The 14,980-nt window shown below is 41.1% G+C and overlaps 1 long non-coding RNA gene across 2 annotated transcripts; it reads right to left on the bottom strand.

The window, feature by feature from the left end:
* Positions 1 to 289: 289 nt before the first annotated feature.
* On the bottom strand, positions 290 to 11,876 carry LOC110310984 (uncharacterized). 2 transcript variants are annotated; one of them, XR_002379880.2, is made up of 5 exons: positions 11,796 to 11,876; positions 7,615 to 7,757; positions 3,222 to 3,340; positions 1,938 to 1,984; positions 290 to 823 (listed from the first exon to the last, which is right to left on the bottom strand). It is a non-coding gene; the product is annotated as an uncharacterized LOC110310984 (long non-coding RNA). The 2 variants fall into 2 exon arrangements; XR_002379881.2 differs by lacking the exons at positions 7,615 to 7,757; positions 11,796 to 11,876 and adding an exon at positions 5,350 to 5,481.
* Between the last annotated feature and the right edge of the window lie 3,104 nt (positions 11,877 to 14,980).

Genomic DNA, 14,980 nt, shown 5'->3' with positions numbered 1-14,980 from the left:
ATTTAACTATATTGAGTATGTTTTAAGCAGCTATTTTATCATAAGAAAAGTTTATATTTTTTAATCTTAAAAAGTGTAATCTTAGTTTTATTTGGAAAGATTAACATAGAATAATGATTAATCATTTGTTGTTATAAACACCCATAATTTCTAGCTCTGTCTATTTTGAAATTAAAAAATAGAAGAAATAACAACTCTATAGCAATAAGCTTGTACCAACACAAAAACCACAAGTCTCACCTCAAAGGAGACAAGACATAGTTTATTCTTAAGCCAAAAATGAGGGACCACCGCCTGGGAATATGGACCTAAGAGACTGCAAATTCTACATTTCCAATGGTTTGATGGAATTTTTATAGTAACAGAACAAGGAAGTGATAAATCAAGACATTTCCAAATACGTTAGTGGAAACGGAGATGGATGCCTTAAAGCAAAGCTGGAAAAATCTCTGTTACAGCCTCTGTGCAGACGCTCTCTGGTGGCATCTCCATCTTTTGGCTGGCAGAAGCTAGGAGTTTGTACATTCCAAAGTACTTACCTAATAGCCACAACGTTTCATAATGTTTTCTGACTTACAGAGGAGAGCAATTACATGGCTATTAAAGGGCTAAAGGTGGCCCAAGGTAATTTGTCTCTGGACTTGCAATATTCCAGTCTCCACAAGCCACAAAGCTCTGGTCAGTTGCTCAGCCTTGCAGTGGAAGGAAGATCCAACCCTTTCCAGAAGCTTCCATTCGCATCTCTCTTGCACCCAGACTATACTTGATGAGTACAATTCTCCTTGAGCGAGAGGACGCCCCAGGAAAAATCACTGATTCTGGTCTAAAGTAAAAAGGGAATAGGGAATGTGGGTCATTTCACGTCCAGGTAATTTCAGCAGACATCACACCTTACTGTGGCCACTTGAAAGGATTATCAACAGCGATAGATGTAGTGCTCAAATAGCTGGAAGACAAATGATTGACTAGCAGATTGCCTGATATGTGTGCACTTCTAGTTGTCAAGACAACTATATCAGTGTATCCGTTACACTAACGTCTGATAACGGAAGAGCGGGGACTGGATATTGACTTCTTCTTATAGATAGATTACAAGATTACTGAATTGAATAGAAAGAATCTAGCTAGTGAATGCATAATGTTATCAAATTAGATCCTGCTATGATTTGAATGATTGCTCTCCCAACCCAGATCACACATTAAAACTTAGACCATTGTAATATTGAGAGGGAGGGATTTGGGGAGAAGATGGGGTTTGGAAAGCTGTGCCCGTATTATTGGGATTATTGCCTCCTAAAGGAGACCTTAGGGAATGAATCTGTACTTTAACACATAAAAACAGATAGAAAGTATCATCCCTGAGAACAGGCCAACTAGAACCTGCCTGTGGGAACATTTGTCATGGGCTCCTCAGTGTCCAGGATTGTGTGATAACTTTTTATTGTTTATAAACTATTCACTCTTAGCTACTTTACCATAGCAGCCTGAAAAGACTATTACGGACACCATGTTGCCACTCCTAATGAAAGCATCCACAGAGTTCTGATTACCAGTAGGTAGGAAATCTGTCACATAGGAATTAATGGGGGGTTTTACAATGAGAGAGCCAACTTGCTATCCAATGATCATGACTTCCAGCAATCACTCTTTGCACCAATGAGTCAAAGCTCAGACAGAAATTGTGAGCCCTCCCCCACCAAAACCAAATTTTTAAAAAGAGCCTTGATAACACTGAAACTTTGGCAGAAATATGTGTGATGTGAATTTTAATCCCTCTGAAACATGACCCGGTGAACAAAGCCCTCTCTAGTCCATCGGCACAGCACGCACAGATATGTGAATCTCCAGATGCACACCACTGCCAACAAAGCAAGGGTACTTGTGTGTCACATGTCATACATCAACCCAGGGCTCTCATACATTTGTTACGGACTTACCATTCTAAAGTATGGCTTTCATAAGGTAAGAAGTACATGTGAACAGCCTGCAGGAAGAGAAGGAACACAATTAAAGCCACTTTTAATTGCAAAGGCCGGGGATTGGCAAAAGCTCTACTTCCATTAAGGATCTCTCAGACATTTAGAAGCTTTTCAGGCTATGTTCGTGATACCCAATGTCTTACATGGCATAGAACAAACTTGCCTTGATAAATAATATGAGATAGGATACTTAAAATTCAGGCAGAACAAAAAATTTTTTAGACACAAGAAAAATCTTAGATATCATTTCTGTTCACCATGACAGTGTAGAAAACGGTCAGAAACACTACATTTATTCATAGCACATGTTTTATTAAAATTTGACTGCATTAAAATAAATTTTCATGTGTTAGCGAAATAGAATTAAAATTTTTTACATGTATTTAGTTTAGGGCCATGGTGTGCTTGAAGAGATTAAGAAGAAGAAGAAAAAGAAAAAAAAAACCCACTATGGGAATTTGTTCTCCCCTCACAGCATCTGAGCTCCAGGAACTGAGTTTTAACCATCAGGCCTTGACCTAGGGGCAACTGACCCAAGTCACCAACACTTTAAATGAACTTTTGCAGCCTAGTGTTGACTGATAACATTTGTTTTCTAATTGTCAAATTAAATGTCTCCTTGGCTTCCCGGCCATTCCTATCATAGTTGTTGTGGGTGATCACTAAAATAAATACATTTTCCAGTAATCTCTCTTAATTTTCTTGTTAATTATCCTGCCTCTTCCCAGACTCTCAAATTTGAAGACGTTAATGTTGTACCTCGAGGCTATCAATTGTTTCAGAATTTTTCTCCCAACCAAAATTACTAGGTCCATGTTCTACTTCCTCATTCTTGCAAGGCAATGATAGGAACCTGATAAGAAAACTTGTTTAGAATCATGAACAGAGTTGAAGGGATATTGGTAGTATGTCTCTCAAAAATATCTACCTTAAACAAAGGAATCACAGCCTAAATGCAGCTGATGCTGTATCATCCAGCACCTTTTCCATTCTCACCAGTACCTCATGTAAGAAATCAGGCACTTCCACGACCAGCCGGAGGGGCCCAACAGGAGAATATTCATCACAAGTTACCCAGAGGCAACACATTCCCACTGTTGCCTCCTGTCGCCTCATGCCCATGCGCCATATCTCTGCTAACTGGCCCCTTTCCTCCTCGCCACCCCCTTCTTTTTCTTTCGCCACCCAGAGACAGCCTCTGTATCTCTTGTTCCTGTCCCTGTCCCTGAATAAACCTCCTACCTGAGACTTGTCACAAGGTGTAACTTTATGGATCCCGCCATATAGATCCAACACCACACACTACAACTGTTCCCTTCGCAGCCTCACTGGGGCACTTGCTTCTCTCGATTATTCTACTCCTGAAAGTTTAAAAAAACAAATGAAATCCTCAAATATACAAATATAGAACAGCTATAGTTGATGTGTAAGATGAAGGGCCATTACTCCATTAAAATCACCTTTCTACACTTTCAGGCAATATAGGAAAAGTGTGTGTGTATGTGTGTGTGTGTGTGTGTATGTGTGTGTGTGTGTGTGTGTGATATAAAAATCAGACCGTGAAACACATGACAAGTTTGCAAACTGACATGTAGCCCTGAAAATCATATTTTTGATATGCTAATTAACACAAAAGTCCGATTTTTTTTATAAGAAACGACAAGAAAGAATGTTTTGCAGTGGGAAATTTGCTTTTGCTTTGGGTTTCCTGCACCACCTTTGGGTAGAAACAGAATCAATAAAATTGTCAGCCTACATAAGCCTCAATCAAGGGCAGAAAGGACTTGATAAAAAGCTTTTCTGTTTCAAAGGCCTTTTTGCAGAGGCTTCGAAGGTAAATACCTGTAGAAGGTGTACTCATTACTCCAGACGAAAGTTTCAGTTTAAAAATAAAAAAAAAAAAAGGGCAAGCTGTTGCCTAGCCTGATTTAAGTCCTAACAGTTGTACAGTGCCTTATTAAAAAAAAAAAAAAAGGAACTGCCATTAGCGGCTTGATTAATTAAGTACTTAATTAAATTAAGTGAGAACTTGATGCTCCAGGGAACTTATTCAGTGAACTTTCTAGCTTGCCTCAGCCCTTGTTAGCAAATCACAACTGTGACAATTCACATACACACGAGAGCGTCAAACTTGCCAGTGCTTAATGAAGTGGAAAAGTTAAACAATGACTTGAAGAGACCTCCGTTGCAACAGAAGACTTGGTTTGGTAAGCTAAGTAATGAGGACAGCATACACTCAGATTCTTGGGGTTAACATAGTTCTGCCTCTGCAGCTCATGGGAGTTGATGCTAATGGCAGGTAATAAATAACAAGGCAGTGTTTTCTTCTCCCTGCAATGCCTGTGACAAATCCTACTACAAAGTCTCTAGTGAAGTTGCTTCCTTAAAATGTTCTTTACAAATCTAAGATGCCATTCGTTTCAAACCAAAGTACATTGCTAAATTTTGCTATTTGCGTATATGTATGAAGAAACATGTAGAGTGTACAAAATATTGTCAGGGAAAGCAGAATCATCCAAGAGGGCAAAGGTCTATATTCCCTTTTCAAAATGCTGTTTATGCATGAATCTTTATTCTTCCATATGAACTCCAATAATCCTATGAAAAATCTGATCGTTTTTAACATAGAGGTTGATTTGGAAGGGATTAGCGTTTTATAATATTCAGTAATCTCACTTAATACCTCTCCATTCATTCTTTGCTGGGCTTTGTTGGGCTTTGCTGAAGATGGTCTTCACTGGCAATGCTGTGTGGTATTGGTTTGCCTTGCCACTCTTCGATGATCATCATTTGTCATGACTTCATAGAGAGAAGTGCCCCAAAGAACTTCGGATGATGTTCTGGCAGCTTCTTGCTGCTTCTACAAACTCAGGCTGACTGGCAGAGTCTCTCAGTTTCTTCTGGATGGAACTGTTGTTGCTAATTTGTGAATTGTGTTTGTGAGTGGACTGAGCTACCGCTGCTGATTCCTGTGAACTGAACTGCTCATATCCTGACAATGCAGATCGGATTCTCCCCAAAGAACTCTTTCTAAACAGGTCCACATCCTCCTCTGCCCTATTAACCTTTCCTTTCCACTAACTCTGGTAGGTGGTGGGCTAGAAGGGAGGTGAAAGCTTTAAAGCACACATATTCAACTAGGTTTTGAAAAATATAAGCCAACAATGGCCATTCTCCAAAAATTCAAGGATGTACATAAAGGCCATGTTTAATACGTGTGCCTGTCAATCAGTCTTGAATTCTGATGCTAGGTCTGGTGGGCAGCTTTACCAGAACTGGTATTAGAGCTAGTAAGCAGAAAGAAAGTGGACAGCAGAATTGAAGCCCATGAAGTAGTTCATGGATCTCTAAGATACTTCAAGATACAAACCTTTAAACATGTTAGCTCCAAGCTACAACTCTCTTGTGGGTTGTCCATCCTCGTTAACCTGCTCTTCAGTGTTATCAACCTTGAGGGAACATTTCTTCTTTTATAAACAATCTATAAGCTACCAGAAAACTCCCAGAGCTACAAAGCATCTAGAAAGGAACGAACAAAACACGGTCTTCGTCTATTTCTTCTTCCTTCTCTTCCCCTCCTCCCCTCTTCTCTCTTTCTTATAAGGGGAGAAAGAAATATTAATCAACCCAATCCCTATCTCTGATTCCTAAAATCCCAACATGAAATCAGAGAACAGTTAATGGTAAGAAATTCAGACTGTTTGTTGTTTTCGACTCCTTAGGAAAAATACCAGAAATAGAAATCTTTGCTAACAAAAATAGCTCCCATTTACCTCAACACATTTGAGGATAAAATTCAGTGGGGTTATTTTTCCTTAGTTTCTTTGCTTAAAGAATAAAAAAAATTTTTTTTCTAAAAGGCTGCTGATAGTTACTTTTCTGTAATTACAAAATAATGCCTTTGAGCCTTACTTTCCCAGTTTTTATTTATTTCTTCAGAAAATGAAAATTACATGCTGATTTTGAGATAGCTTCTAAGTTGTACTAGAATTCTCCTTATGTATAAAATGCAATGTAGAGAAAATTTTTCTTTCTATTCTTTCTAGAAGAAAATCTGTCTTCTGTGTTTTGCTTTTTTTTGTTTTTTGTTTTTTTGTTTTAAAAAAAAACTGGTGTTGTCAAATAGAATTCTGAGACAAAAAGCTGTATTAAAATCACAAAAAGGAAAAACAGATAGGATAAAACCTACTACAGAAAATGTATGACAGCAATCAATGTTAATTTCAAAAGCTGTTTCCCTTAAGCCTTAAAATAGATACTTGCCCATCCAGACAGGAAAATGTGCTTTGAGCCAAAGGATAAGGGAAGCAACTGCCATTGCTTTGAACATTTGTGAAACTTCTAAAATTTTGAACCAGTACATATCAGCTGAGAAATTAAACAATGACTTATTTGGGCTGCAGATAAAAATCCACTGAAGGCAAAACAAACAAACACAACAACATAAACAAACTTACTCCATCAATAGGTGTCCCCTTGGACATGTTTAGTGGATCATCAAAATTCTGATAAGCTGAAGAGACTCTACCCCTACCAAAGTCCCCAGCCACACTGCTTTACAGCACAGAGAAAGTAGACATCGCCTCAGTCTGTTTGCTGTTGCTAATAGCACAGTACTATGAACTAGGTAAGTTGGGAAGAAAAGAGATTCATTCATTGGCCATCTTGTTGTCTTGGTCACACGTAGGCACAAAGAATTCACATGGTAAAGGACAGAGTCTACACAAGAATGTGTCTGTGTTTATCTCTTCTAAAGAAGCCACCAGTGCTCACCCACTGGTGTCTACACTGATGGCCTTAGCAAGTAGTCCCACTTGTCTCCCGAAGACCACAGCTGTAAAGCTCATAGCTGAGTTTCAACTTTTATAATATCTCCCAGTGATGGCCCATCTGGAGACAGCAGTGGGCAGGGAGCAAACTATGTTCAAACCATAGCAAACACTCACATTAGGTCTGAAGACAGGGGTACTGAGTGGTCCAGATTTACATCTTAGAAGTGAGACTTAACAAGATAAAGTGGCAGGTAAAGACAGTATAGTAATGCATAGGAGCACCAGGTGAGTCCAGTTGTAAAGCATCCCAAGATGCTCATAATTCAACCCTCCTTTGAGCAATGTCCGCAGTGATTGTCTCTGTCTATTTTTCTAGAAAGCTTCACATCACTGCTCCATTCCTGGCCTATCCATGCCCTACTCACTGGTGGCTTAACTCCATAGCTCAACAACCCACTGGATGCTAGCTTCTAATTCTGTCTGCATGCTTTTCTGTGGCACCTAACTTACCTTACACTGATCTTTGCTTGCCACTAGACTCTTCCCTCCTATACTTGTGTTTGTTCTTCCTCCTTTATCGGCCTCATTTGATGTGCCTTGGGCTGATGTGTCTTGGTTTGTACTTCCAGGTCTTAGTTTTCTTCAGTATTTATTCTCTCCAATATATTCTTTCTAAAAAACTATTTAAACGGGTTCTTTCCCTTTTATTTCCCATCAGAAATCAATACTTCCAGTTTTACTCAGTAACAACTGAGTTAATGACTGCAACCCACTTGTAAAACACCACAATCTATATCTTAACTCAGCCTTTTATTCCCAGTCTCTCTTCCCTGGGACAATTCATGAGCCCTTCCACTTCATACCTAGTGGCTTGAAAATTGAGAGTCTCTCACATTCCAGGAAACCGATGGATCCCAGGGCTGTCATGTGACTGGCTATGTGCACACACATGAGATACATGCGTGTATCTCACCTCCAATACAGCCATGATGGGAGTTAGGACCTCCTATGAATTTGGAGAAGACAGTCATATATAAGTCTGTAACATTCTGTACCTCCTGCTGTCAGGAAGGAATGGTTAAGAATGCAATTAGCTAAGCCAGCCAAGGAACATTAGAAAACTTACTCTTGCCTCTGTTCCTTGTGTTTAATGAGGCCCCAAGCCCAATCAATTCCATCTTTTAAATATCTCTTTCTATTCTTTTTTTTGTCTTTTCTATTATGGTCTGCCCCATTCACACTCTTCCTGACTGTATCAGTAGATCCTTACTCTTCTCCTATCCTGCTTGGCATCTTCTGCCCATCACTGACAGTTGGTTTTCTAAGTCATGCCTCACGTGTTACTCAGCCTCCTGCTTCCTAAGGGTAAGCTCATCTCGGTAGGACCACTGTGAACTCTCCCACTGTTGCTTTACAAACAAAAATCCCAACTGTCCCACTTTACCAACAAAGACTCAGGAGCCAAATGCTTAGTAAAAACCTGCTAGCTCAGAGAGGCGGGGAAAGCACCTAGCTGCCCTTCCTACAGCACAGATGTCCCAGAAGGGACAAAGCTCCTGCTCTCTTTCCATACTGTCTTAAATACCCTTCAAGTCAATGACCCTCTTTTCTCTTTCCTGGGTTTCCATTTGTTCACTCCATCTCATCTGGTTACTTGCTTTGCCTCCTGACCTAACGCTGACTTTATTTGGATCTTGGATTAAAGGTGTATGCTCAGGCTGAGCCACACCATAACTACCAAAGCTACCCAAGAACTACAGAGAGTTCTTGGGTGAAAAGTGTGGACTAGGGTTGAGCCACACTACAAGGTTTTTCTAGTTTACAATCTTAGGATTCACAGGATGATCAAATATCCTGCAGCACCCACCTTCTTTCTGCTTCCACCCAGGACTCTCTCCCACTTCTCACACTGCACGCCAAGCACAACAAATGGTTTTGCAGGTTCCCAAGCGTTTGATGCTCTCCCTTGTCTTTGCTCAGAGTTCTTGTCTCTACTTCATCAGAACTGGAGAGCTCTGTCCCTTTACAAAGTCCTATGTGAATTATCTCCCCTCCTCTCCCAAGTGGGGTCACATTGTGTTCTTTGCGGGAGTAACCTCATGCTTGCTATGTGTGAGATATTCAGTACTACATAGTAAATGCCTGCTCACAGGACTGGATTTCTTTGACTCCATCCTCCAAAGCCTTGAGGCCTAGACACACAGCACTGAGCCAGCCACAGGCTTGGCGCAGGTTTACTTATAGACCGAATTAAATGTGCTCACTTTGTGGACTTCACTTTATAAACTTTCTCCTCTGACATTTTCTTTTTTTACTCCAGCAATTTGTATTTCTGCTATACTGAGAGGAGTTATCCCTGTTTCTCATTTAGTTGCTGATTTCAAGGTCTCTATATCAAAATCTCACAGAGCTGCTGAACATCCAATTAAAATCTAAATGATCTTTTTTCTAACGTCCAGCTGAGTGAGTTTCCGAATGATCATTCTAGCATGGAAAAGAAAGCATCTAGTGACCACGGGAAGATGCCCAGGAAAACCTGCAAATGCTGATGATCGGAGAGGAACAGGATGCGCACCTGAGCAAGTATTACCTCTTAGGCATCATGCCAAGCGTGTGATCTGAGACATGCATACTCCTTTGAACAAATGACAAATGACAGGGCTCATTAAAAGTAATGAGCTTGAGATTGGTGTGTATTCTCAGCCTAGAAATACACGTGTCATTGAGCATTTATTCGGTCATCCTTTTTTAAAAGTATGAAAAGAATTAATCTGTGGAAATCATGTAGATTAAAGAAGGCTTTCGGGAGAGATAACGACAACTGCACTAACACATAAGCTATTAAGCAATTAAGAAAGTACAGACGAGCAGAAGGAGTGCAGTGACACAGGATCGAGACCAACTCTGTATGTCAATCAGATGGAGTTAAGGCATTGGACCAAGATGATTAACTGGTATGTAAGCCTGTAATTTAGGATGTGTTACAACTGAGAACACCTTGTGACCTGCCACATAGCCCCAGGCCACGGTCACATTCCTTCAAATGTGCTTTGACGTTAGAAGGAAACTTAATACTTAGTATTAAACTTTCTACACCTGAATGCAGAAATTCGGATGATCAGTAAGGACAGAGTTTGACTAAAACTTTTATAGAAATCAGGAGAAGCCAGTTGTAATAACAAAAGCAGAAGAAGGAGGAAGAGACAGTAAGTAACCAGCTATGAGACCTCAATGCTTTAATGGAGGAGAGAGGGGCATTTAACTGGGGAGGGAGAAGGGAAGAAAATGCAGAAGGAGAGGGAGGAAGGAAGCACAAATAATACTCAGGATGTTTGAAAACCTTCAAAGAATTATATTCACGATAGATAGATGGATAGATAGATAGATAGATAGATAGATAGATAGATAGATAGGCAGATTGATCATAACATCATAGAGATAGATAGAAAGATAGATAGATAGATAGATAGATAGATAGATAGATAGATAGATAGATAGATACATAGTTAAATAGATACATAGATACATATATGATAGATAGATGCATACATACATATATAATGATACATAGATATGATATATACATATCAATACCTAGATGATAGACAGATGATACATGTGTGATCTATGTGATGTGATACATATCACATAAATGAAGTTATGCCACTTCAGCTGACAATTCACAAGAGTCACAGACTGTTTATCAGAGGGTATGAGAAATCTTTCAAGTTCTTGGTCAGATTCTCCAAGAGACTCCCAGGGCAGTATACAGGCTACTGTTGTTACCCTTGTTTACTTCTCAGAGGCTGAAGGCTAATCACTTTTGCTGAAGAGACCACATTCTTCATACACAAGACTTGGAAAATCTGAGCTGGATCTGTCCTGAAAGCTCCTGAGGTCTAGAAGACGCCTATGAATCACACGAGTAACCAGCACAGCAAGATACCCCTAACTACACAGGAGAGGCGCTCATAGGTTGGACTTTATGCCTGTTCAACTCTGGCTTAGTGAGGTTATGGATCTTAGAGCAGAACATGCTCTAACCACTAGATCAGTGTTGTTGGGGGAGGGTGGTTCGGGTGTTGTCTCACAAAGCACATGAGCGCCCATCTCCGTCAGACGGGTAGTTTATTGAACACAGGCCTAAAGACTGGTAGATCATGGTTGTACCTCAGAATTTGGGACTGACGCTATGTCCCAGAACATCTTTCTGTCAGCTTATAAAAGGCTGAAACTTCAAAAGCCACAATGAGATCAAACACAAGTGCTGGAAGTACTGCACGGTGGTCAGCCCTGACTAAAGCCATTTTAGACACCACATTTCATACCGACCTTGGATTTGATGGGTCCTACGTGAAGCTTGTAAGTGTGGAATGTCTTAACATTAACAAACCTCATAACATACAGAACATTACAGGGTATGTGGTCAGTACGACCCTGCTCTGAGTCAAGTTATTTTTCTGCATCAGTGACTGGCAGGCATATTACAGCAACAATATGAAATAGCTAGCAGGCATGGAACAAAATGGCTACAGCTATGCTTGGGGGGGGGGCAGGCCTCAACAATTATAACTCCTGGCTATGTTCTAAATACTTACTTTATACCTCAGATAAGTGTAGCCATCACTTATCACCAAAGGGACCTCCATTTGCAGCATAAAGAGACCACCACTAGATATATCTGCAATACAACTCCAGAACATGAGACTCAGGGAACATCACAGAACAGTTAGGAGATACGCTGTCAAAGCCAGATGACTGTAATTCTGCTAGGAGACTGTGTCTAAAACTAACAGGGAAGCTACATTTATAACATCTCAACAATATGGCTGACCATGCTGTGCCAATAAATCACAAACGATGACAAACACCCATAGACATGCTAACCTGGAAGGAGGCAATATTATGGCCTCCATCCCAAGACAAAGAACTACAACAAACTAACGACCATTAAGAAGGAAAAAAAATTAGTCTTTCCCAAGAACGAGACCTCTAATTAATTATCTGATATCAAATGGTCAATTCTGAAGTCGTTTACACATACCCAACACTAAATGGAATGGGTGGAAGAGCCGGTGCTGTCTAACCAGATCCAGGAATAAGTCGTCAACACCCAGGATAAAAGCCTAAGGCATGGCTGTTATAGAATCGGGCACCCACCCCTCAGAGAAGCTCAGAGGCACGTGAGAGACCAACGGAGGCTCCGAGGGAAGAATAAGTGGCGGCAGCAGAGGAGTTTGCAGAGGCCATGGTGTCCCTGGAAAAACTAGAAAAGGGCAGGTCTATGGGAAAATGCTTTCAAAAAGGGGGCTCAAGAAACTGGAAGGAAAGATGGCGGAACAGAGTCAGATGCGCAGGGGAGAACGGCAAAGCTACAGACAGCTACGCTGTGGCCCATGCTGTAGCCAGAAAGCATGTGGAAGTCCTTGATCTGTGATACTGCGACTATAAACGGCAAGGAAACTTCATTTGCTGTGATATGAATGACTACAGACTCACAGTTGAGAATGGGAGATGTAGGGGGCTTCTGTGATAAGCTCTCTCCCCGACACTCCCAAAAGAAAAGATCTAGACAGGGACCTATTGAACTCTTAACATTTCTGATAAGGATACTAACATGTAGTTCTTCACTGTTGAAGGCTTCTGGTGGGGGCAGGGTAGGGAAAGGAACCAGCTGTCTCTAAGCCCAGGCAAGCTGTGAAGGTGCATATTTAACATACCAAAGTGGACATGGCCTGCAGGTTCTCCCAGCATCCCTCAGTCCCTATCTGTTACAGAGCATGGCTGGCATACCCCACCCCTCTATGCTGAACTTTCCAACCTAGGGACTGGGCTTCCTCTCATCCTGCATCTCCTCACTATATAAATCCACACATTTTGGTTCTCTCCTCTGTGTCTCTGTCTCTGTCTCTCTCTCTCTCCATCTTTCTTCTCTCTGTGTGCATGCATTTATTTCTCTTTCTCTCCCACTTCCTTCCATCTCCCTCTGCATGACAACTTTCCTGACCTCTTCCTGGATGGTTGATGAACTTGTCCAAGAACTGCACCCCACTACACCTGCTTCTATACTTTAATTGGGCTTGAACCAGCTAGTTGTGTTGGCAGAGAACACTTTTCACTAATTGTCAAACATAGAATAGCCTGTTACTGTGTGTAAGAGTTGGTTCTTGTTGAGACAGACTTGGAGCATAAGGCAAATTTCCTTTAGCTATGGATCTTATTTTCCTTCCAACGCTTAATCCCACTTTCCTCACATTTGCCTTCTGTTCTGTGTATGTGAAGGGTTTCATTAATTCTGTCCTCAGTTGCTGGTTCCCCAAGCCAAAAGAAACAGTATCTGGCACTTCCTTCCTAATCGGGTGAAGAAAACTTAAACAGGAAAGAGACAAATGTGAATTTGACTTTGAAGGGACTATGTTAAGAGCTGGGAAACAGGGGTAAACTTGATGTCCAGATGGAGTCATCGGACACTGGGTATGTGGACGGCCGCAAGACAGAGAGAAAACGGTCAATAAGAGAAGTGGGGTGAGAGAAAGTCTGAGACTGATGACTGTCATGAGTTCTACAGCAAACGGAACCACTGAGAAATCATTGCAGTTAGGAACAGCATGTGTTCCCATGTGCGCTGGCGATGTATTAATGTTGATGACTAGAAAAGCACCCACAGTAGTGTATGGCCAGTGGGCATTTTACAGTGGAAACTAGAAGGCTAGAATGAGCTCTGAGATCTGGCTTCCTTATTGCACTGGCTGGGATTGTGTGTCAACTTGACACAAGCTGGAGTTATCACAGAGAAAGGAGCCTCCCTTGAGAAAATGCCTCCATGAGATCCAGCTGTAAGGCATTTTCCCAATTAGGGATCGAGGTGGGGGGAACCAGCCCATTGTGGGTGGTACCATCCCTGGGCACTGTAAGAAATTTTATATGTGTGTATATATAATATATATATATATATATATATATATATATTATATATACACATATATATAATTTCTTATTATATATTATATATTAATATATAATTATATATATTAATTAATTACTGAGTCCTGCTGGGTCCTGGGTTCTAAAAGAAAGCCCAGGGGAAGCAGTCCAGTAGGCAGCACCCTTCCATGCCTCTGCCTTGGCTCCTGCCTCCAAGTTCCTGCCCTCTGTGAATTCCTGTCCTGACTTCCTTTGGTGATGAACAGCAATGTGGAAGTGTAAGCTGAATAAACCCTTTCCTCCCCAAGTTGCTTCTTGGCCATGATGATTGTGCATGCATAAAACCCTGACTAAGACAGGTACCAAGTGCAATATGAGATGCAGTGACGAAACAAATGGACACATCAAAGGCTTTTTAGATTAAAAGTACAAATAGAATAACATAGTTGTTAAAATGTGTTGAATTCAGAGCCAATGAAGTGGGTCAGTGGGTAAAGGTGCTTGCTACCAATCCTGATGATTTTGGTCCCTGACTCTCACAAGTTGTCCTTTGAGCTCCACAATCATGCCATGGTGTGTGAGTGTGTGTGTGTGTGTGTGTGTGTGTGTGTGTGTGTAAAATGAAGGTGAACATAAATTTTCACCTCATATCCCCCCAAAAGCAGTAATAGGGTGACATTTTGTTAAGGTGCTCAAATGTCTAAATGATTTTGGCTTGGGCAGCAGAGTGGATCTCATAGTCTGTTACTGAAGATTTGATTCATTGGAATTAGAAACCTCAGCGATATCAGGCATGCATAAAGCCTATGAGCAGTCAGACCCCTCGGCAGGAAGCTGAAGCGATGGAACCTAGGCAGAGACGAAGCCGAACTGTGATGTAGCTCTGGTGAAGCACGAGTCACCCAGCCAGTAAGTCTGGGTAAGAGTTGACCCTCAGAATGCTGTAGCAGGGCAGCTGCTTGATCTTTTTGTCCATCTCAGCCGTATGTGGGTAAGTTACCACAGGAAGGGATGAGAGACTTCTTGGAGTGCTTCAAATGGCTTTGTTTTTATTTACATAGACAAACTCCATTTGGGAGTTTCATAAAGTTGTAAGGGGGACTCCCTCTCAGCCATTCTGAAGGTTCCCTCTTCCTCATACTATACGTTTTCTACAGAACAGGTTTGTCCTGTCATGACATAGCTCCCCAAATATATTATTGAAAGAATCACACGTGTGATTAACTGGCTTGCTCAGCTTTCTTTCTTATAGAACCCAAGACTACCAGCCCAGGGATGGCACCACCCACAAGGGGCCCTCCCCCC

Source organism: Mus caroli, unplaced genomic scaffold (genome assembly GCF_978045245.1).
Source record: "Mus caroli unplaced genomic scaffold, Mus_caroli_1 scaffold_16, whole genome shotgun sequence".
NCBI lineage: Eukaryota > Metazoa > Chordata > Mammalia > Rodentia > Muridae > Mus > Mus caroli.
Note: the sequence above shows the minus strand (reverse complement) of the source record. Positions and strands in the feature narration are given on the sequence as shown.